Below are 25,033 nucleotides of genomic sequence, written 5' to 3'. Positions count from 1 at the left end.
TCACAGATGACATGACTTAGTATATTAAAAAATCATACAGAATTTACTAAAGGCTATTACCACCAACAAGTTCAGCAAGACTACAAGGTGCAAGATGAATATAATATAATCCATTTTCTCTCTATACATTTGTAATAATCAATTCAAAAGTGAAATTACAATTCCATGTGAAATAGTATAAAATAATGAAATAATTAGGAAAAAAATTGAAAAAAATTATAAAACTTATAGTTTGAAAACTCTAAAGCATTATTTATAGAAAAATCTAAATAAATAGAAAAAGTAGTAGACATAATATTATAAAATGGGAATACACCACAAATTAATCTACAAATTCGATATAATCCCTATCAGAATTTCAACTTGTTTCTTTGTGGAAATTGAGAACTGATCTTAAAATTTACATAGAGCTATTAGAAAACTATCAAGAAGATGAAGAGGCAAACCACAGAATGAAAGGAAATATTCGAAAATCATAATCTTATAAGGAACTTGTATCTTAAATGCCTAAAGAATCCTTACAACTTAAAAATAAAAATATAAATATATGAGTTTTAAACAGAGGAAAGGATCTAGTTAGATAGAATAGCAAGATGTTCCACATTATTATTCATCAGGATAATACAAATCAAAGCCTCAATAATACAGCACTTCAGATCCATTTTGTGTATGTGTATAGGATGGTTTTGTATGGTGGCTATCATGAAATTATATCATTATAATTATAAAAACGAGATAACAACAAGTATTGGAAGCTTCATATAATGCTGGTGGGAGTGTAAAGTGGTGCAGTCGTGTGGGAAACATTGTGGCAGTTCCTCAGCTGCTTAAAGTTATTACAGGACATAGCAATTCCACCCTTCCGTATATTTCCAAAGGAAATGGAACTTAAATTCATGCAAAAACTTGTCCAGTATTTATATGTTTTGGACTATAACAAAATTTTTCATGAAAGTCAAAAGGTGGAAATAACTCTGTATCAGTTGATGAATAAACAAAATGTGATATATATCATTTGGCCGTGAAGAGGAATGACTTCCGGGTATATGCTACAATATAGATAAATGTTGCAAACCTTATGCTTCGTGCAAGTAACGAGCCACAAAAGACCACACATTGCATGTTCCATATTTATGAAAGGTCCAGAATAGGAAAATCTATGGCAATAGGAAGTGGTTGCTTTGGGCTAGGGGGCCCAGGGATTTGAAAAGGTGGCAGCTAAGAACACAGAGTTTCTTTATGAGGTGATAAAACTGTTCTAGTATTGGTGGTGGTGATGGTTTCACATCTCTGTGCATATACTAAAAAACATTGAATTATATACTTTGGGTGAATTGTATAGTATGTGAACCATATCTCCATAAAGCTGTTATTTAAGAAAAAGAAGTTATTACATAAATTGGGTTGTGCATGGATATATATTGAGCAGCTGAAAGCACTGAATTGCACAGCCCTGTGATTCAGTGAGACACGTTATTGAACAGATTTCAAATTCTTTGGAAACTATTATTATGAACATATAATTTTATCCCCTTATATTATTAAAGGGAAAATATCTAGTTTTAAAGCTCTGCAAGTACACATACTCCTCTAAACATTATCTGCAAAAGCTGCCAGTTGTTTGATGTCAAAGGTAAATCCAAAGCTCTAAATATAATATGCGCCCTGACCAGCATGGCTCAGTTAGTTGGAGCATCATCCAGTAGCCGAGGAGTTACAGGTTGGATTCCTGGTCAGGGCACAGGCCTAAACAGTGGGTCCGTCCTGGGTCTGGGTGTGTCTGATGTCCCGCCCAAGCACACACAGGAGGCAACCAATCAATGCTTCTTTCTCACATCAATGCTTCTCTCTCTCCCTTCCTCTCTCCTTTTCCCTCTCTCTTACAACAATAAAAAAAGTGCCCTAGGGTGAGGATATAAATGAACAAACAAACAAATAAATAATTTCCTTAATTCTTTCAATCAAAATTAAAAACAAAATTTCCAAAATGATTTTGTGTTCAAGGTTATGGTGTTAAACAGAGGTGTCTTCAAAAGAGGTAAAGAATGATTAATATGGGAACCTATTTGTTTGATTGGTCTAAATATTATCACAATATACAAAATACAAGCCCTAGTAAGAGTTGCATCAGCAGAAAGATCCTTCGCAAAATTGAAAATTATCAAAAATATTTGCGCCTTGCATTTTCAAAAAGTCAGGAGCATCATTTTATAATTTACACATTAAAAATTAAGTTGCTAAATATATAAATTTCAATTACCTAACAAATATATGGCCTGGCACAAATAACACCCCTTTTTATTAGAAAATCTTTTATTACAAAATCACAAGCATGTAATTCTGTAACATAACAATATCACACTCAAGCACACCATATGACATTTTAGGTGAAATGTTCAAGTTGAAACTATAAATTATTACACCCATATTATTACCCTGCCAACCACACTCAAGCAGGCCTTACTTCTGCTGGACCCTGTATATGTTCAGAAACACTAGCCAGAAAATGTTTAATCAATCAAGCTATAGCATTAATAATACATTATTATTTAGTGTATTATATAAAATCATGCATTTTTAAATTTTTGATTTTGTGTGGTTTGTCATATATCACTATTACACTATTTACTTTGTTACAAAATATTTTTAAAGAACCTAACCAACAAAATAAACAAGCAAGCAAAATGTAAACATGCTGACAGGCAACCAGAAGGGAGGTGGGAGGGGACAATGGGGAAAAGGGGAAGAGTTTTCAGGAACATCTGCATAGGACACATGGACAAAACCAAAGGGAGGTGGGATCAAGGGTGCGGAGCAGGGAGGGCTGGGGTGGTGGGGGAAGATGGGGTAAAATGGGGACAACTGTACTTGAACAAAAATTAAATTTAGAAACAAAAAGAAAATACTATATACTTAATGCCTTTAAGCACATTTTTTGATTCTTGAATAAAAAGATACTAACCTACGCTTTCTTTTAATGCTAGTTCTAACATGCCATGCAGTTAGATCAGAGAAAGTGAATGAAAAGCCTGTGCAATATTGGAAAACACGTCTTCCAATAGCTGATGAAAACTCTACATGATGATCCAGTTACAGCGTGGGTACCCATGACGAGGGTTTAATGACAGATTGAGAACTGAAGGTTGAAAGAACAATGAAAGGTTAAGAATTTTCATTAGATCAGACAATATAATGATTAAATGTGAAATATTGTGGTTTATAAACACAAATAAAAATATGTGCACCAGTCTTTTTTCATGTCTCTTAGTGTAACAGTAAACTAGTTGATTAGTAATTATTCTGGGCCTTTTGATGATAAATTTAAATGAAATATGAATTCACAAGAACATTTATCCAACGTCCATATGAAGTATTTGATTTTCAGTTTACTTCATCTAATATTTTTATTTCCCTATCTTCTTCTCAGAAGTATATTAGCAATAACTATCGCTGTTATGTAGAATTATATTAGTAATATAATAACAATTGGACAATTTAAAGTCTTAAATAAGCATGAGAAATATCTTTAAAACTTAGGTGTTATAAATCAATATGCACCATTAAAGAAGATTAGAAATTATTATAGTATTTTTTATCAAAATTGTATCTGGCATAGGGAAACCAAAAGACATTGAAATTTTTAGATGATTCCTATTTGTCATACAAATGCATGCACACAGACACACAAACAAAAAAGAACAAAACACCTTTACAGAATTAGAACAACTGGGCAGTAAAAGTACATAGAAATTTGCTGTTAATGGTTTGAAATTTCTTTGAGGACTCCAATTATAGGATTATCTGTAAAATTGGTTCATAGATCCTTTGTCATGGGTGGACTTTATCAACTCAATATTAGTTTTTATTAAAAATAATATGATTTATGAATGTTGGTTTGTTAAAATGTAAGTAGGAAATTTAAGTTTATGATGGCAGTTCCAAAATAATATTAGGGTATTATAACACTGTACCAATAATTATAATTATATAAATCCAGCTCTGTAGGAATAATTGTTTAAATTTAATAAATTGGATTAAAATATAAATATGCAAGCAATAATAACTGCATTATTAAATCAACTAATGCGAAGCAAATTAATTTGTATTTGTAATTTCAAATAATAAGAAAAGAATCGTATATAATCTAAGCCCCCAATCATCATTACTACTGACACCTCTGAATTAACAGGTTTATAAGAGTAAAGATTTCAGAATTTGAAGGAATGAAGTAATTACCTTTTTATAATGTAATTTAGGTAATTGGACAATCAGGCATGACATAATGGCAATATAAACATTAGCAATGTGCTAATATGAACGAAATTGAAACAATATTCATGATGTCCTATGCATTTCCTGATCTACTTCCATATGCTTTAATTTAATAGAACTTAAGAGAAATGCATTATAATTCATGAGTTTCTATCTTCAACAACAAATCAAATGAATCAAGAGTAAGCTACCTAGAGAAGACAACAATATAATAAAATTAAAAGGCAAAATTCAAATCTCTGCCTTTGAGAATAAAAACATAATATTATAAATTTTATGTAAAGTTTATTAATATATATTGGCTCATATTTTAGCATACATTAAAATACTGTGAAACAGGCAATTTTCACTATTTCAAGAGTGTAGGAAATGGTGAAGTAAGTATCCTGTATTCTGGCAGCTCAGTGACAGAGTCAGGAATTGAAACCAGAGGTTAACAACAACAAAACAAAATTGGTGGATTTAGCCACTGATGTGTACCACACTGTCCCTCAAAAAGAAGTATATCTTCAATGCCTTATGTGACAATAAACTTTAATTATAGTTATTAGGAAAAAACACAGAGTTCCCTTCACCTTTCAAATTAGATGCTTCTTTTTTAAATTAAAGAAGACATAACCATTCTCATTGTCTTGTGTAATAGACCAAGCCGCATCTCAATGACTGAAGTATGTTGAGACTGCAGCAGTATTAGGAAGTGGTTCTCTTGATTGAGATAATTATCTATTGTGTTATCTAATACACCCTTGAAACACCGCCCTAGTCTTTAAAACTTTTGGAGTGTCCTAATAATGAATATTCATTTGAAATAAAACTCATATTGAAGTTTGCTTTATGTATTGATTAAGACACAAGTGTCTGTATAAACTTTTAAGCAATTTCAAGTCTACTTTAAATTCATAATTAAAGACACTCAAATATAGACTAAAAAGCATAAGTTTAAATAGAAATTATGGAGTTAAATATTGTAAAAGTGTCAGCTACCTGTTACCTATTTTTATACAAGTCTTCAGTTACAAGAAAGTATTACTTGTTGGCATTATTAAAAGTGTTATTGTGTCCTTTATATTCTTCTGTAATATAATAGATATATGAATAATTGAAATATTATCTAATGTTTAAAAGAATATTAAAGCATTGGGGTCTCTCAAGATCAAATTAAAATAGGTTTGAGAGGAAACTATCATTAATATTTAAGAACCCCCTCTTCTGTATTATGACAAAACAAAGCCGAGAAAATGAACGTAGCATGTGTGTATTTTTCATTTCCAGTCTAAAGGGTGACCTTGTAGATCTTGCAGGCGTGTTATAGTGCATCAGCTACACTCAATAATTTCTTTCTTAATATTTGTAGCTGGAATAACTTGATGAAAACATAAGGTTTATATGACCCACAGTTTTAAATAATTTAACTCATCTGGAAATATCTTCGTTAGACATCACATTGCCATATGTATCTTTCCTCCAACCGCTGAATTTATTATCATGTTGGGATTTGGTTGGTCATCAAAAGGACCAATAGGATTTTCTCCCCCCAAAATGTACATTATTCAAGTTCAATATTTGACACTAAATAATGGTTTGTTTAAAACAATTACAATAATAATAAAAACAATGTCATATAACACAATTTTAATTTCATTATTTGTCATGTAAACAAGTTAGATTAGATTAACATATACAACTGTAACATACTATTATTCCAAACTTTTGTCACATATTCTGAGATCACAAAAATACGTTTTATAGGATAGCATCTAAAAACTTTTTTTAAGTTAATGTTTCAACTTGAATCAACACATTTCTATTAGCTTCCCTCATAAGCACCTCCACTGATATTTTATTGTTACGGTTTTCTGCCTAGATAATTTATGTCACACATCCATCCCATTTTATTGCTTTACTTTATAGTCACAATTTTCCTAATTGTTGATTTTATCAGCTGCTTTATAAGGTCACATATTTATGTGTAATTTATTTACATAGACTTTTGAAAATACCCCGTGGAGGTTCCATTCTGACAGTTGCTTTTCCTTTTTTGTAATGCAATCACTTTAAGCTTTGATTGCCCAGGCATCCACTTCAGAGGCAAACATCTCAGATGTGGCTATCGCGCACACACAGACACTCACACACCAAATGCCAGTCATGGGACTAAAGAGCCAAGCTGTCCCTCACCTCTCCCCCCACCACTCCCAAACACACACCCTGTCCCCACCTCAGGACCCTTGGTTTTACAGATCTTGGTGGACTAGTCTAAATGACAATTTGGGGCCTGTTTTTTTTTTTTTTCCTTTTCTCTTCCCATGCTTTAAATTTCCAGTTTTTTAAAGAATAAACCAGGAACCCCCCCCCCCGAGTCAATAGAAGCAGAAACACCCACCACACTCTCCCATCCCCTAACTCTACCCCACGCTCCCAGGTGTGCCAGGCAACTTCCGGGTCTTGTCTGTAATAAACCTTGTCTCTTTCCTGTTTCCTGATGGTTATTGCTGAAGGTGCTTTATCTTTAGGGTGAGAACTTTGCTTGCCTACAACAACTTGTTTATAATAAAAGGCTTCTATCTGTATAAACTTGAGATTCTTAAAGCTGTTATGAAAGACAAAATCCTATTTAAGATATGATTCAAGTTGTAAGTTAACGGGGTTGTTTTGAGAGGTTACCTATGAAGAAGATCAAAAGGGAAATTCAGTACATTCAAGGGTGAAATGGTGGATAAAAAAGAAAAACGTTTGTGTGTTTCATGAATGTGATATTACAGATTACAGTTGCCCACCTCTTCTAATATGTACAAAAATGCCGACCTGTACAAATTGAAATATTTTGATGTAAAGTGGAAACAGTATAATCCATTATTGACCTTTGCAGTGCCTGCTCTTCCAATTATTTAGTACGTGTGGGTATGTTGCTGGTGGAAATAGGGCTCTTCCACTGAGTCAGGAGAAAAGGATTTCGGAAACCCACACATGAGAGGGTAAGGTTTAGTGGTAAGATTTACTGGAGCAACAACAAAGGACTGCTCCCAGCCTCCTGGTGTCTCACCCACGACCAGATGGCTCAGCTCCATCTTGCCGCGGGTAAGTCCAATCTCTGGGGCTGCAAGCCCACACTTGCCCCCAGCAAGCTGAGGATGACCAGGGCCCAGAGCACAGAACTCCTCTGTCTCATTTCCCCACCTGAACATGGGCCGTGGAGGCTGTGCTGGCACCGCAACCAGTGCTGCACTTGGGCTCACTCTGGGGCCTGCACTTGGGCCTGGGTAGCTGTCAGGCCCTCAGGGCTGCTGTGCAGAGACAATGCAGGGACAAATGAGTGAACACCTGCCACCCACACAGGCCTTTTAAAGCTTTGAATATATTACCTCAGGTTTGGGAGAGAGCAGGCTTTCTTTCAAACTAACCTATCTCTTTCCTAATCCTGCATGGGCTTGTGCTGTGTCCTCCTCCTATCCAATTGGGTTTTTTTTCTCAGGTTTGCCAGGCTAGACTCACCCATTTATGTCACCTTTTTGGCTTCTAATACCCATGCCTCAAAATTTTGCCTTGTCATCTGGCTTCTACTGGACATGCAATTATCTCTCCCTCTGCCACCTTGACTTCCACTGGGCATGTGCCCAGCAGAGGAATTTCCCCTTTGTTGTTGATTCCTCTCCCTGCAGTGTCTGGACGAGTGGACCAGGCTGAAAAGCTGACCCTTCCTCCCTCCCTACATGTGGGGAAGGAGGGATATTAAACCCCTTCGTGGGGATTTGACTAGCAGACTAACCCCTGGGGGGTCTGAAGCTGTAACTTCCACATTTAAGCCTGATTAAATGTAAATTCCAGACTCAATCGGGCCCAGCCAGTCTAGCTCTCTTCTCTTTTGTTAACTCCTAGCTGCCGACACTAATAGGTAGAGAGGAAGGATTAAAGACAAAGACAAGCTGAATGTTAGGGTCTCTTTACTTAGACCCTCTTCCACTAACTACTATTATAATTATATGTAAATAACTTCTAAACTTATTATATGAAGTCAAACTAGAATATAGGCAACAATAACTCGTGAAACATGGGGCCTACAGGGGGGAAATACACAGCTAAATAAAATAGTTACATAGATTATGAAAAAAAAATGAATAGGATGCTAATGTAACCGAACCCAGGTCCAGCTGCTTGCCACAACAAAAGCCAAACTCATGAGAAGGTGCTGATGAAAAGGAAAGAGGTTATTTCAGTGCCACTTCCCCGAGAAGACGGGGACTCTCATCCTAAAGGCCATCTTCACATCTCAGTGCAGGCTTTGTTTTTGTAGGAAGAAAGAGGGAAAGCAGAACGAAGAGCCTGGGGAGGCGGGCGATGGATGTGTGGGCACTGTCCTTGGCCAGCTGGTTTTTGTCAGCTGCATTTCTGTGTCTGGCCAGTCCGTGTCGGCCACAGCCTCGGCTGCTCCTCGGGGTGTCAGGCTGCTCCATAGGTTCACACAGAAACTGAATCTGATGGATTGTAAAGTATACTAAAAAACCTTTAACATACAAGCTCTAGTTTTTGACAGACAAATCAGGTTAGAATAACAACCTGGGTTTAACATTTACAAAGATTAATATGGGTAGCTTTATGTAAGTATAGTGTATTCATTCTTCATTACACTTACTTTGAAATGAAGAAAGAGAAGATGCTCTATAAAGCACATTTATGTTAAGACTGAAAATTAAGAAGAAACATCACTACAAAGATGAAAGATCTTGAATAATAAGGGCTTAACCCTGTTCAGAGAACATACAAGAGGCCACTGTGTCTACAATATTTCTCGTGAGGTGAGGCAAGTGGATAAAGAGGGGTGAGTTCAAATTCTGATCATTAATAGTGGATATAATTGATTGAGGAAATACAGAATTACATAGACTTGAGGTTTATCTTGGAGGGTATAGGTGAAATTTTAAGAAGAAAAGGGAATAAACAAAGGGCCGAGTCCAATAAGTATATATAGTTAAAGGACAAATACAGAAGCTGATAAGATTGAAGAGGAGAGAGAGCCTCATGAGGCAGAAGGAAAGTGTCATCTCAGGGAAGCCAGGAAGCATGTGGAGAGTGCATGCTCACCTCTGTCTAATGCCACTAATGAGGGACTAAGAAAATGAGGAGAGATACATGTCCATCAGAAACCTGATAAGGACAATTTGATTAAGTGACTAGGACATAAGTTCAATTGCAATGAGAGGAACAGAGACAAGGATGTGATGAAATGCAGGGATTATTATGAAATTATTTTTGAAGTTAGAGTATGAAAGAAAGTAGAAAAAATGAGTTAGAAATAACTTAAAAGCTGGATGTCATTAGATCTTAATATAATTTTTTATGAAAAAATAAAACTGTGTTACCTCTGATTTCCAACATTCTCAGGCCCTTTGTATTAATAAAAATACAAATTATTGGTAAATAAGTGTATTAATATTTTTCCTATTTACAGCCCACTGGAAAGCTCTCTTTAATTGCTAACTTGTATCTCATTTTCTAATGGGTTTATAATTTGTCCCCAAAGAATGACTTTATTTAGCATATATATAAAGAAATTTTAATCATCTATATCATGAAAAAAAATTGCAATTTCTATGAAAATCCTTAATCTTTAAGTAGGATTATTCTTACATAAAACTATGTAGAAGCTCAGGCTTTCCTTAGTGGTACACTCAGTATCCCTTCCCCTTTCAAAACATTGTGTTTCTTCTACTTGTTTCTCGCTTCCCATGAGACCATCCCTTTTCCTGCATCATAAATGTAACAACTTGTTGAAGTGGTATTCTCTCAAAGAAATAAAAATCCTGCCCTGGCTTGTGTGGCTCAGTGGATTGAGTGCTGGTCTGAGAACCAGAGGGTCACCACTTTGATTTCCAGTCAAGGCACGTGCTTGGGTTGCAGCCTAGGTCCCCAGTGGGGGCCATGTGAGAGGTAGCTACACACTGATGTTTCTCTCCCTCTCTTTCTCCCTCCCTTCCCTCCCTAAGAGTACTAAAGATTTTCCTCCTGAACTTCAGGGAAGCTGAAGCATTGATCCTATGGCTAGGTGTCTCAGCATCCCTACATTCCAGAGGCTCTGAAGTAGGAAGTCTTATGACTCATAGTCTAAGTATAAGGTGAAATGCATGAGGTGAGAGGCCATGACCACAGACTGACTTGCACAAAATTGTCCACTACAGCAATGGCTAAAATCAGACATGTTCTGAAAAGATGGGACATGCAGTGTTGGTCTTATCGGCATCACCCACCCCCTACCAAAGAGCAATGATATTATTATGCACTTATTTACAACAAAATATTTCTATATATTAATTATCCTCTTTTATACATCAATGTCAACTAAATTCTTCCAACTCTACACTGCCTTATGACGTTGCCCCCTTTCCTCTACTCAATAAATGACTTACCCACTCTAGAAAAGATGGTCTGTAGATACAAAATATATACTAGAATAAATACGTGGCAAAATGGGTTTTCTTATTGTTATTTTATGGTTGTTATTTATCTTTTCACTACAGGAGGAAGAGGAAGTGGAACCAAAGGGGTGAAAGGGAAGTGAGTGTAAGCATTTTAATCCATGAGAGAGAAAATGAAGAGCATTCCATCGTGGGTGCAAACAGGGCCGCCTGTCACTCCCAGAACATCTGATTCTGTGAGATGCTGGTATTGTCTCAAGTCTACCAAAATTCTCACATTCTTATCTCCAGGACATTTCTCTATGTGGCAACCTATTTTCTAACAAACGCTAGGTTGTTTATAAACACTATGACTCCCAGCAAAAAGATGGGTGTAGTTTTGACTCCTGTGAGAGTTATGATGCCAATATGGAAAAGCTGTGTTCATTAAATTAGTTGGAGCTGAAAGGTTAATAGTGACACTAGAGTTTATATTTGTTACAATTTGTAGAGTTATCATGAGTGTTTTACCCTGGGTTTCTCCGAAGCCAGATCCTGCAGTTTATGCTTATTTCTAGTATTTTATGGAGCTTAACCCAGGACAAGAAAAAGACAGGGAAAAAAGGGATTAAGACAAAGACAGAAAGCCAATGCAAGTTGTCATCACTTAGTGTCAATCACCATTGATTGCTTAATTTTTCAAGATCTTCTTCTAGAAGTCATGTAAATGATCGTCAATATAGCCTCTTGGAGATGGCAATAATAAATTCCTTATCCAGTCCTTTTTATCAAAGTCTCGCTTTAGTTCCCCTGAATTCATCATTGTCTGTAGAATTCAGTCAGTCCTGTGGCTTCTCCTGCCTGGGGCTCAACAGCTGAGTTGCAGCACACGAGGTAAAGTGTATGTACTATGAGTGTAAGTGTTGTCCCTGTGGGCGGCCAGCCATCCGAACATAAGGGGAGTGCCAAGTCTTCCTTCCTGAGCTGATCTCTCCCTCCATGCTCTCTGTTCCCTCTCTACCCCATTCTCAGCTGTTGTAAGAATGATGATGAGGACCGGAATCTACTTGTCTTTACCACAAGGGGTTTGGAAGGTCATACACACCTATCTGCTTAAATAGCACATTATTTAGGTCTTCACTGACCATCTCACTTAAAATTAAAACCTCCAATCACTCCCTTTGCCCCTTCTTTCTTTTTTCTGTGATAATATTGACTATCTTCTACCATATATTATATATTCAGCAAATCCTTTTTGAATTTATGTCTATCCTTTGAGGATGAGCTGTGTTAAGAAGGACTTCCTGTTTTCTTCTCTGCAGGATCCTTAGGATCTAGGGAAGTGTCTAAAGCATCGCAGGCATTCACCACATACATTTTAATAATTTAGCAATGTTTGAATGAATGTGCCTTCATAACTAGTTATCTTCTTGTCCAAATAATAAGGGAAAATGTCTAGATCCATTTTGCAACCAGTGTGTTATATATAAATTATTATTCCTATTAAACACCTTAAAATATAGCTTTGCATTCCATTTTATATTTGTATTTGCCGTAGTTCTTTAGCTATAATCCTGATGAAATGGATACTTTTCAACACTATATTTTTTAAGAGGGAATATTTTACTCCCCAAAGCCTTGGGTTTGTCAAAAATCTTCATTTTCTGTTCTACAGTAGAGGACATGCTAAATGGTCACAGAAGGTTGAGTTAAGTTTATTTCCTTTACAGACATCATACAGATTTCTCTGTTGTCACCTGTTATCTAAAGTTACTAAGAAATCTAAAGCCATCTTCTTATTTTCCTCCTTTAGCAACCTCCTATTTATTTTCCCTGGACGCTTGCAGGTTTTCTTCTTTTAACCCAGAGATCCATGAATTTACCAGAACGTGTGTCAGTCATTTCGATCCTCATTAATGTTTGTGGAGTCACTGAAATGCAGTGAGTGTTTTGGTCTAGTCAGTTTTTTATTCATTATAGGAAATGTTCTGTTATTTTTAAATATTTTCTGTATCGCTTTCTCTGAATACTTTCTGTATCAGTTTTCCTGATCTATACATCAATTTTCAAAAACATCAGTTATGTGCATTTTGTGTCTGCAGTGCTTTTATCCAGAAACGCTTGAAACCAATGTTTGCATACTTGCTTTCTCTCACCACTCTGTGGTATTCTCACATATCCCCCTTGTTGCTCCTGTTGCTGTTTTATCTGAAGAATCCTTTGTGCAAGATTTTTACTGTGGTCTCATTGCTTCCTTTTCTGCATTCTGCCAAGTCTGTCTTCAACTTATCTCAAGCGTCACTTGATTTCATACTGCTCATTTTTTTGTTCAATACTTTTAATGCTTTAAAACTGCACCATAAAATGTCTTCTCTTTCATAGAGTAAATTTTAAAAGTATCTTATCAGAAACTTTTTCCATGATAGGAAAGTTCTCCCAGCCTGTGTGTTCTCATCATCAGTATTATATGACCACTTACATTTGAGTCAGCTAATCCCATCTCTACCTTCCAATTCTCCTCTTCTCCCAACCACAACTAAAAAAATTTGTGACTAAGTTTTTAAATTATTATACAGTATGTATTTGATTTGGGGGTTTTCAGTTGATTGATAGTTACCAAACTATCCTGAGATTATTTGGGGAAATTCTGAAGAGAACCAATGAATATCATTTTTAAAGAAGCTTTAGCTCACTTTCTAAACCAAATTAATCCACCCATACCATCATCTCACATAAGAAATAAATGCTTACTTTTTATGCCTTCTGGTCAAAGTGCCTTTCTTCATATACTAATCTCCATGTAGGAAAAGATTATAGTGTAAATTCACATCAGTATATCTGGCATCTAGCACAATACATAACACTTGTTTTCAGTGGGAGAAAAATAATTGTTATGAAGAAAAAATAGCAAGTAATTGTATAGTACCTACTATGTTGACAGAAATTATTTTAAGTGCTTCATATTTTTCAGTTTATTTAATCCCCACAACAACCCAGGACGGTCAGCACTATTGCTGCCTCCACGCAACAGTCGAGGACACCGAGGCAAACCTGGGTATAGAACTTGCTTTGGATCCCAAAGCTTGTAAGTGGCAGATCTGTTTCAAACCCAGACCTCAGTACTGAATCTAAGACCTGATTGTTTAGCTACTTTGGTAAAATGTCCTTCAAGCATCAGAAAAAGAATCCTATTTGATAATTATTTGCCCAGTCTAAAAGTCATTTAGAGCACATTTGAAAATACCTAATTTTCTAATTTATATTTACCTAATTCCTTGCTTCACGAAAGTATAATAAGGTAATACCCTCTGGGGATTATTTCACTAGCATTTCATTTACTTTTCCCAGAATAGAGAGCAGCAAAACTTACTCATTTAGATAAGAGTTCAGAAGAAAGGAAATCTAAGTGGGAAACATTTCCTCAACAAAGCACCAGCTTCCGGAGGAAACTTTGGCAAAACACCAGGTCAGACTTGTGGAACAAGGAGTAATAAAAAATTCATTTCTTTCTCTCCTTGTTTTAAGCAAAAGAAATTCTATTTCTTGTTCTCTAAGGGATTCTCTCTTACCATGTCAGGAACTAAGTTTATTTCAGCTTCACACCGCAGCTTAGAAAAATCAGAGTCTAGCTGTTGCAAGAGATAAAAGAGAAGAGAGACAAAAACAGAGAGACAACTAGGAACATACAGACTTCTGTATTAACCGATGTGGAAAGAAGCTACTTGAATTATGTATGTATAATTATATATAGTAATATAATAAGTATATATGTATATTTACTATATGTATCCACACATATGTATGCAGGTATGTGTTTCTCATAATATAATAAGCATCCCCCAATCCATTAGCCACCTGTGTTCTGGGACGTGGACAATAGGAGACATCTGTCTATGCCCTCCTCACTCACCTGCTTCCTTTGCTGTCCCTTGCATGCAATTTTGGTTATCGTTTCCTCACTTGTTACTTGGTCACCTATGTGTGTACTACACCATCTGTATTTGTGTACTTTCACAATATATGCATACATCAAACGACCACATTTCAGACTTTGGATAGCTTACAGATCTTATCTGCCGCTTATACCTCAATAAGCTGAAAAAAAGCCAAATAATTTGTTTAAATTCTCCACTCTTGAGAAGGTGGAGCATACCGCTCTACTCCTTAATGTGGTCTTCACATAGTGACTTGCTTCTAAAGAGTACAGTAAGGAAAGAGGGAAAAAAAGAACAATTTTATACTGGAGAAAGCTAACAAACACCTTCTCAGCCAAGGACATTGATAATACGTGCCCTTGACGTGATGTCATGAAAATGGGCCTTTACGTTTTTGGTCTTCCTCCATGGAAACATATAAGCCGAATATATTATTCTGAGAAAAGTTGTCAGACATAGTCCAAGTTAGGGATATCTAAAAAATATCTAACCTGGATTCATCAAAAAAAAAATTGTCAAAACCAAGAGAAAGCTAAGGAAAAATGATGACCAATTGTGGTGTGGTATCTTGATGCCTGGAAACAGAAAATAGATACAAGGGAACAAGTGAAGAAATCTGAATAAAATACAAAATTTAATTAATAGTAATGTGTCAGTATAGGCTTATTAATTGTAATAAATGCACTATATATGAATAATAGAAGAAAATGGCTGTAATGTATATTAAACTTTCTGTATTATCCGCAAGTCTTTGAAAAACCTAAAATTTCTGTAAAATACAGTTTATTTTTAGAAAGAAAGGACCACTGTTATTATGTTGATTTTATAGAGAATATTAATATTAAAATATATTTTAATTACTGAAAAATATAATACCTCATTTAATCATTTCATGAAATGTACATTTGATTTCAATTGAAACTGAGTGATCAGGATATTTTTTCAGTATCTTTCTTTTTTTCACATTTTTTATTGTTGTTCAAGTAAAGTTGTCTCCATTTTCCCTCTACCACTACCCCCCCCCAGCCATCCCCATTTCCCACCCTTGATCCTACCCCCCTTTGGTTTTGTCCATGTGTCCTTTATACATGTCAGTATCTTTCTTGAAAATGTAAAGGCTAGAAATCTCTAGAAAAGTTGTTCTTTTTTTCTTAACCTTGTTGTTTTCAATAATAGATTTATGACTTGCCTGCCATGACTTTGAGACCATTTGGAAAAGCTCAGGCAAGTACATGAAGAAAGAAATGAAGACGAATCATGGCCAGTCCCACATACGTACTCAGCAATCACTGAGTGCTGGCCACATGCATCCTATCAAGCGGGGCCATGTCTGTAGGAGGGCACAGAATATTACTTTAAAGACACACTGGGTGACTTTTCCCAGGAAAATGTCTTTTGCTCATTTGGTTGCATTTTTGGAACTTAGGTAATTAAACATGGAACAGAAATACACTCACCTAGCTCTGAAAAGCCAACGTGCATGTTTGTTAAATGTGGGAGGTGAATTTAATGAGGCTTACTTCTAAACAAACGTATTTTCTATTAATTGATAGTCATAATATTATTAAACCTGTGGATTTATAAAAGGTCAATATCAAATAAATTTAACCATTCTATTGGATCCTGGGACACATTCTCTAAAATTATTGCTTTTACACTAAAGTATTAAGTAAAACACTAGCTCTAGACATTGTACAAATGTTATAAAACAACTAATGTTTATTGCCTTGTGAATATGAGCATGGTAATTTTTGAGTTGTATTTTGGTTGCTATATTGGTTACATTATAGATTATTTGAATGTATCAAATATGTATAATAAAAATAACTCATGTCTTATATCAAGCTATTGAAGGAAATATCTAAAAACTTGTAGCAATAACATGTATTTCAATTTTACTGGGAATAGCATAAGGAAGAGATATGGTAATAAATGTATTTTTAAAGCTGATTTAAGGGATAAATAATCTGTACTGACTAAAAGGAGAAAACTCTAGCAAAGGAAGGATATCTAGTTTTAAATATAGAAATCCGGCCTGGAAATAGTAAAAGCTAAAGGAAAGAACAAAAGATAACAACAGATTATGCCCGTGAATTAAACTCAAACCTGAAGTCAGCGATGATCCCTCCTGAAATCTATACAAAGACATTGGGAATCATTTAATGTTTTTTAACATTAAATGATTAATAGTGGTTAATAGTGGTTCCCACTATTTAAGCACCCCAGCCAACCAGACCCTGAAGCCTGCATGCAAATACTATATTGGCAACAGCTTATTTTTCAATGACATAGGTGTTATGGTTCTGCAAAAGCATAACTGAAATTTGGGAAAGTGTCACAAAAAAAAGTCATGAATCACCTCAAGTGATTCACTATTTTAACAGAAATTATTGGTTTCACACCAAGTGTCAGACACTTTAATCAGCGTTGATCAACAGACTGACCAGTCCCCTCCCTCACAGAGCAGATGATGCTGGGGAGAGAAGTAGATCCACAAAGAATAGCTATATGTACTAAAACACTCAACGAATGCTGTCACTTTGGAAGTCTATTACTGTGAGACCTCACCCTGTTTGGGGGACTTGCCAACAAGGGGCTTGCTGGAGGTAAGGTCATTAGCCTGAGACCTGAGAAACACATAGGAGTGAGTCACAGTTACTGAGATAAATAAGGGTCTTCTCAGTATTACTAGACAATTTTAATTTGGTCTAGTATCGTTTAACTACAGAGTCTAGGACTGTTAGTTACCTTCTGTGTCTCAGTTTCCTCAATCATGAACCAATATTATCTTTCTCATTTTTCCCTCAGAATTCATAAGATAAATAAAGCAATTCAAATGTTCATAGCACATCCATAACTATTCAATATTTCAATGTCATTATTATACTGAAGAAAAAAGAAATTTCTAAACACTTTTTAAACTGAGAAACATAGGGAAAATGAGTAGTTCATTTTAGCTGACCAGCTAAGAAATGATCATCCCTTAAATCATAGAAACATCAATAGAGATGGAGGGAAGGGGAGAATTGAGAGCTCTTTAGGGGGTGGAATCATGAGGACCTAATAAACAACATGGACCATAAACAGTTCCAAGTCTGCACAAGATAACTGGAGGAGCAAATTGTGAGTAGAAAGAGAGGATGAGTTGAATTTTGAAAACATTAACTTTAAGGGGCTTCCAAATCATCTATCTGTCTATCTATAATTCATTGATCATATAAATATTAGATTATGACAAAATAAATTAGTAGGGTAATTATTAACTCAAGATCATTAATAATAATCTTTAAGATAAGTGCAATTATACTTATCATCATTGTCATTGTTATAGACAACAGAACACTTAACTCTGAGTCAATCTTCTTAGCACTTACCGTATATCACTTTACCTAACCCTCGCAACAACCGATGAGAGACACTCTGTTATCAACCTCATTTTACAGATCAGGAAACTGGAGCACAGGAAGCTAAGACAGTTCACCCCAAGCAGGTAATATGTTGCAAAGCTCATATTCGAACTCAGGAGTCTGGCTGCATAAGTCATGCTCTCTATCATTTGACCAGTACGACGTCCGTGAGTGCACAGAGTGAGGGAAGGAAGAGGTAAGTCTGGTCTGACACACCTTAAAATTTCTCATATTCAATATTATGTTATTTACTTAGGTAGTTAGTGTATGTGAAAATCCATAAGGATCAATAAGATTTATGAAACTAATTCATTGTTTGAAGAAATTACTATTTCAAAAATAGCATAGTAAATAATAACAAATAGTTTTTAATGATTTACTTGTCCATTGCATGTCCCTGATCGTAACATATTACACTAAAATCCATTAACATATATTAACACACATATCTTTTTCACACCTACACACATGCACACACATGCACACAAACACACAGACACACATAGCAAATATTATGCAGATCTGTGTAAACTCATTTTGCCAACATATACTGCAAGTGTACTCTTAAATGATATATTCAGTATTATATTTTAATATAAGGGAGAGTAGGATAAAATGCTCAGATCAACATACAGTAAATGTTCTTTACTACTTATTAAGTTACGTGTGGAGCTTGCATTTTTAATCAAACTTTGGAGACATATTTAATATGTTTAAAGGAAAAAATAAGCAAGAAATATAAGATCAGCTGCTTAGACAAATATACAAAATTCATTGTTCTCTCACAAATTTTCCTACACATATGGCAATACACTTTTGTCAATAGATCATGTTTCTCTCATTGCATTTCCTAAAGCACAATATATTTTGTAGTTTTCTAACCATACTAATCAGCACAAACTTTACAAGTAATCTGGCCTCAGGTCTAATGGTTTGAAATATACAATTCCAGTCACCTAAATATCCGTCTTCCATCAGGATTTAAGCACCTTACATCCTCTCTGTTTGGAGCTGAAATGATGGAGATCTCTTCCTTTGTACCAATACAGTATGTTTTTGCAGCTTCTTATTTCCCTCTTTTTATTCTTAACGATGGGCTGTGCAGGAACTCCTAAGAAAGATACACTATTTTGTACGGGAAGAGGCCTGAGGATAAGCCTGATAAAGAACAAAATTGGAGATCAGTGGGATATGTTTCCCTTTAATGTCTTTCAGTCTGATACCCAGGTAGGCTCGAGCAGGCTTTTTGGCATTGTATTTTCTTTCTGAATTGCATTTTTTAATTCCCCAGGGACCCAAAGTATCACCATTAGCTTTAGTCACACAGAAGGATGATTTGCTCTTTTTTAAAAGTGATTTGCTTAAATTAAATTTTTTTGAACAACTACTGCTGCAGAACAACTACTGAAAACGATGCTTGAGGTTCAGAGAATTCTCAAGGGCCTAAAAAGTTAAGGCAATTCAAGGCCATAAATTCTCCACTTACCCTAAAGAAACGCCTTATAAAAATAATTTGTGATGCAAAAAAAAACCAGGAGAAAACTCCTTTTATCAATTTTTGGGGGGCAGAAAAGTTTAAATCTGTCGATATCAATGATATTTACTTACTCTTTGAACTTAGGGAAAATTTCTGAAATGGAATGCATGGCTTACCAAGTTCTAAGTGTTTTTTTTCTTCAAAGGTTATCCATAATTGCCTAGCATGAAGAAATAAATCTCATAACAAACAGAGCTGGTGTGTCAGTGTCATTTGCAATGAGAACTGTTTTTGCAATAGGTAAAGGGTCTACCTTGCTTGATATTTTATGTTCCTGCAGCTAAACCTCCAAAGGCTCTTTGCAAAGCTGAAAGGGCATGTTTACACGCTTATATCCAGGCAAGCACTGGGATATTATTGATCCCAAATTTCTACTTCAAATAGCATCATGACCTGCAAAGTTGTATCTAACTTTTAACACAGGGAGAATGGAAAGAATTAACAAAATTCCTTCATCCACCAATTATTTGGAAGGGAAGAGATTTCTTACTAAATTCAAGAATAAGAATTAGTTTACATCAATTTACTAAACAAACACTTAAGATTTTTAGAATATGTGCAATGCGTCAGTGTATATGTGAAACACTGTAAGCGCGTGACTTCAGATGAAAACTCCTACTGTCAAAAAGATCACCATCCAATAAGGCAAGCACTTGAATACAGAGCAAAACATGCCAGCTTTGCTGTTTTCCCAGAATGTTAAGAACCTCTTTATCTGGTAGGGACAGACAGGGAATTTCCATTGAAAACAGGAAACACTTGACTGGAACATTGATAACTGACATTTAAATGGAAATTCTATTCTCCATAGTCTAATTTGCATACAAATATTTCAATCAGTTTTTCAATCCAATAAAGGAGCTAACTGAGGAACAGCCTACACAGACATAGACCAGGTGAGTGCACTCAGTAGAGTGGAAGCAGTTGATACATAGCAGCTGCAGCTAGGTAGGGTGAAGGAGCGGAAAGAAGCCATAGGAATACGCAATAACGAGTACTCTGTCTGCAGGACATTCTTTTGTGTATGTTTGATTATTATGACAGCTTCTCTCCTTCACATTCTCTCCCACGTCCACCATTAAACTTTCAAGAAAAGGAGAGGGATCGAAGAGTGAATGGTAAGAGCAGTGAAACTTGCCTCTGTACCAGAAAGTTATGGGAGACTGGTGGAGGTATATCACAATCCTGTGAGAAGGAAGGAAACAGCAAGTCCAAAATAACTGTCATTCCCCTCCCATATTGGAGTATAAATAATGTCGTAGTCTGCCCAGGCTGCTATAACAAACTGCCACAGACTGGGTGACCTAAAGAACAAACACGTTCCTCCCAGCTCTGGAGTCTGGGAGTCCAAGATCAGGGCCCTGCAGGTTTGGTGTCTGGCGAGGGCCCACCTCTGGTTCATAAATGACCATTTTTTTGCTGTTTCCTCATATGACACAAGTAATGAAGGATCACTGCGGTCTTTTTTATAAGCTCACTATTCCCATTAATGAGGGCTTCACCCTCCCAAATGTCCTGTCTGCTAAACCATCACATTGAGGGTTAGGATTTTAACAGGTGATCTGGGAAAGTGTGGACACATTCAGTCCATAACAGATGATGAGATCTGGATGGTGACAAGATGACAGAGGTTCCAAGGAGGGCAGCCCAAGCTAGTGTCAAACAGAGATATGGCTCAGAGAAGCATCCAGCGAAATCACACCACCGACTGCAGAAATCATCCTACTATGGGAACAGAAAGCCTAGGCAGCTAACTAACTGGCTGATAACTCAGAGGAAGGAGGCTGCACACATCAAGGACCAGCATGGTCCCTGAAATGTCCCTCGCCTCAATAACAGATAAGGAATGTTATCTATTCACCTTCTTTTTTAAGAGACTAACTATAATAGGAAACTCTGAGACACTAAGAAATTAGGTAAATAGACTGGGTTAAATTGAATAACAAAGTATATACAATACTACAATAGATTCTGCTCTAGGATATCGACACACATAATTTACAGTTTTAAATGTCGTAAAACTGTGATAGTTACTATTCTAATTCCCTACTTTAAAAATGAAGCCACTGAGAAGCAAGGTTACATAACTGGGTTTAGTAGTCTGGAGTTCAACCCAAGCTCCAGAGCTCACATTCCAAACCACTGCACTACACTGCCTTTTCTGTGTGGCTCATCAGGAAAAGAATATCATTTTCAAATATCCTTTGAGTAACAGACATAAGTTTATATGTGGTACAATGACAAAATAAATTTGGAAAGTTACATTTTAAATAGAGCGAAACTGGTTTTTTATCTTCAGATGTATACAAAATCACCAGAATGCAGTTTGTGACTCTCTGTGAGCAGCATTGGGTATAAAATGGTTCAGACATCTTTCCAGTAGGTCGTCTTGTGAAATAGATTTTCTACTGAAAACGCATGAAGAGGTGAGGAATTTTAAAAGCCTAAGACCTCTATTTAATTCCTATGGCAAATTTTGACAGGACCGGTATGAGAAATAGCTGCTCCATCCATGATTTAGAATTTAACTTCATGACAAAAGGAAGAAATGTGCAAGGAGTGTAATGAAGCATAAAACACAGTCGGTGGTCATAATTCCTAAAGGGCAAGGAAATAGAACTGGAGAGGATTGGATCTGTATCAGTGTGATTTTCTAAAAGATAAAATTAGAAAAAATCTATTTACCATCATACCATTTTGAGGTGGTGTTTTTTAACTTTAGTAATTATCTCAAAATATATTTTTATATTAGAAAAATTCAAAGGAAAAATACCTATTTTTCCATGATTCTAGTAATATTTTTTCTTTCTTTTCTTTTCTTTTATTTATTTATTTTAGAGAGAAGGGAAGAGCAAGAGAGAGAAACATCAATGTGTGGTTGTCTCTCACATGGCCTACACTGGGGACCTGGCTTGCAACCTAGGCATGTGCCCTGACTGGGAATCGAACCAGCAACCCTTTGGTTTGCAGCCCATGCTTAATCCACTGAGCTATAGCAACCAGGGATCTAGCAATATTTTTGATGTATTAACTACTAATATTTTAATGGGATGAATATCTCATCCCAATGCACTTTCCTATGTACTTTTGCTGATTGAACCATATATTGGATACAATACAGATTGCATTATATTACACATATTTTATGATATCATTAAAACACATCACCATGCATAATATCTGTTTATGTGTCTGTGCTATAAGTTTACTAAAAATATTTCAAGTTCTACAACATTAGATCATATCAATAATTTGCTATGGAGAATAATATTGCAATGAATAGTGTTTTTTTAAAAGATGGGGGGGCATCAAGGAACACATATAAAGGACACATATGCAAAGCCCAAGAGGGTGGGTTTGAGGGTGGGAGGAGGGTGTGGGTGGGGCCGGGGGACATGATGGGGTCAAAATGGAGACAAATGTACTTCATAACATGAACAACAATAAAAAGATGGCTACATTTCAGATCACTTCTTTAGGTTAGACTACTGAACTTGGAAGTGATTGTCCATTAATTTATTCAACATATATTTATTAAACAATTAGCATGTACCAGGGATTGTTCTAGGAAAATGCAGCAATAAGCAATAAACACACGTAATGCATACACACACAACTCTTCTCATGAATTTTTGATGATCAGTAAAGTAACAAATGTAACATTATGTGTCAGATATGGAAACATATATTGATATGGGGAATTCTTCTTATATTGATTGGTGAGGAAAACTACTTCTAATTAGGGTTCTGTGAGTGATCTTCACACATTAAGTGAACTATCCACAGGGAAAGGAAATCTAGTAAACTCATTCCTTAAGAAATTCCAAAAGGCCACTCTGACTGGTGTGAGATGGTACCTCATTATGGTTCAAATTTGCATCTCTCTGATGGCTAGTGATGCTGAGCATCTTTTCATATGTCTCTGGGCCCTCTGTATGTCATCCTTGGAGAAGTGTCTGTTCAAGTCCTTTGCCCATTTTTTAATTGGGTTGTTTGTCTTCCTGGAGTGCAGTCGTGTGAGTTCTTTATATATTTTGGAGATCAGGCCCTTGTCTGAGGTGTCATTGGCAAATATGTTTTCCCACAAAAGGAACACGTTTTACTTTTCTGAGGCTGGAATTACCCTGATACAAAAATTGAGATGAATATGGTAAAAGAAAATAAAACTACAGGCAAGTATTTGTCATAAATGTCAATGGAAAATGTCCTTAACAGAAATTAGCCAATAAAATCCAGCAACATGTACAAAGTATCGTGGCCAATTAGAGATTATGTCAAGAGTTCAAAGTCATCTGGCAAGAAAAACAAAATAAAAGTCACATATCACTGTAGAAAGAAATAAACTCTTTTTTTAAAAAAAAGATCATGAATAGGTATGCACAATATTTTGGGAAGTTTACAAACAAATGTGGTAGAATAAATGTAGGCTTTTAAGCAGTCCATAGAATACTGGATTGATAAACATTTTTAGAAACTGAAGGACAATAAGAAGATGGAAAAATACTATTTCCAATAATGCACAAATATAAAATACTGTGAGCAAATGTTGAACATTGAAAGTTTCAAAACTTAATTTTAACACAAAATCCAGTTTCTATTTCATATATAGAGTAATTCAGGTTTTCTATTTCTTCTTTCTTTATTTTATTTTATTTATTTATTTTTTAAATTTTTATTGTTATTCAATTACAGTTGTATGCCTTTTCTCCCCATCCCTCCACCCCACCCTATCTATTTCTTCTTCTGTCAGTTTCTGGAATTTTTCAAATGTCATCTAAGTATGGATATTCATTTCCTAATTACCAATATACATCCTTATTTTCCTATCAGAGTGTCCAACCTTTCGGCATCTCTGGGCCACACTGGAAGAAGAAGAGTTGTCTTGGGCCACACATTAAATACACAAACGCTAATGAAAACTTCCAGCCAAAAAAAATGCTTTTAAGTAAATTTACGATTTTGTGTTGGGCAGTGTTCACAGCCATCCTGGGCAGCATGCGGCCTATGGGCTTGGAGTTGGACAGCCCTGTATTCACTTTTTCCTTTCTGATATTAGTAATTTGGGTTTTCTATCTTTCTATGGATCCATCTTTCTAAAAGCTCTGGCAATATCAATGTTTCTCAAAAACTTATGGTAATTTAATTGATTTTGGGTTTTTTCTTTTTGTCCTCCTTTCTACTTATTTTGCTTGAACACATAGTATATTTCCCAATTACCCTCAATGTTATTTTTGCATTCATTTAGTTGCTTCCTATACAAAATGTAAGCATGCCGATGCTTACAGGCTTACACCACTTACAGGCATAGGCATCTCCGTGCCTATTCACAGTCTCTCTTCTCCTGGGTTAGGCACCCTGCGGCCACATGGGATTGAATCGGCATTGCCTGTAATGAAAGGAAACTGAATCCCTGCTATATTATCTGAAAGGAGGCTTCTGGGGAATGAATCAATTTCCAGCAGACTCTGACTTAATAAAAACTAAATCTTTACT

This window comes from Desmodus rotundus, chromosome 1 (assembly GCF_022682495.2).
Source record: "Desmodus rotundus isolate HL8 chromosome 1, HLdesRot8A.1, whole genome shotgun sequence".
Lineage (NCBI taxonomy): Eukaryota > Metazoa > Chordata > Mammalia > Chiroptera > Phyllostomidae > Desmodus > Desmodus rotundus.
This window is presented reverse-complemented; position numbering follows the sequence as displayed.